Source organism: Bos indicus, chromosome 8, assembly GCF_029378745.1.
Source record: "Bos indicus isolate NIAB-ARS_2022 breed Sahiwal x Tharparkar chromosome 8, NIAB-ARS_B.indTharparkar_mat_pri_1.0, whole genome shotgun sequence".
In the NCBI taxonomy this organism is placed as follows: Eukaryota; Metazoa; Chordata; class Mammalia; order Artiodactyla; family Bovidae; genus Bos; species Bos indicus.
In genome coordinates this window covers 103,700,830-103,701,909 of record NC_091767.1, presented here as the reverse complement: position 1 = coordinate 103,701,909, position 1,080 = coordinate 103,700,830, and positions in this window count along the sequence as shown.

Genomic DNA, 1,080 nt, shown 5'->3' with positions numbered 1-1,080 from the left:
TTGAGACTTCAGAGAACATCCAATCCATACCATTTAGAGCTATTATTAGACTTGACATAATCAAGGATGAGAAAAGCAGCAAATTTTAGAAAATTAGGAAATGCTCGTTGGTGCGTACAATGTCCCAGGAATCGTGTGGAACATTCAGTAATTCTCCTGTCGTTAAGTGGTTGTCCGCTGGGTGGTTTTGGACCCCAAGGGATATCTGACAATGTCTGGAGGTATTTTTGGTCATTACATTGAAGGGGTTACTACTGGCAGCCAATGGGTACAGGTCAAGGACACTGCTGAACACCCCAATGGGTAAGTGTACTGAAAGTAACTCTCCCACAGCTGAGACCTTCTGAGATAGTCACTATTAACCAGCAGCGTATAACCACCAGTCATATGCTCTGCATATGGAAATACAGGTGTGTTTAGCTTTTCATTCTCAATGAGAACCAACCACACACTGTTCGGCATGTCTTGAGGTTCATTCTACATCAGAACCAACATATCTGCGTGTCTTTGAGGTTGAAGAACCTACCAGATGCTACTTTCTCAAGTCACACCTCCAAAGGGAAATTTATTTTTGGTCACACTTCCCAGCTGGCATGCAGGACCTTAGTCCCTGACCACCACACCACCTGCATTAGAAGTGTGGGGTCTTAACCACTGGACCACCAAGGAAGTCCCCAAAGGGAAATTTTTTAAAATGTTACTCCAGACCCCACTCCCAGAGACCAGTTCCACTGCCTGGGAGTGGCCGGGGCAGGCACCATTTTTGCTGGGTACAGTCAAGGTTGACAACCAAGATTGCCAGTCTCTTGGCCTCCCTCAGGGCTCTCTCCCCACCCGGGAACATCTCCAGTCTCCCTCCTTCTGTCCCCTCACCCACAAGCATTTAAACCTGCCATCGCCTTCCTCAAACCACCTCCCCCAACAGCCACTGGGCACCCGTTTGTGCTCTCCCCTTACAGCCAAGTATTTTTCTGCTCACTTTACATTCAGTTCCTTCTTCAGTCTCTTTAGGCTCCTGTCCCTTAGTTCACGCACCAAGTTCTGTTCGTGTCTCATCTTGTGAGCCTAGATTACACCCCT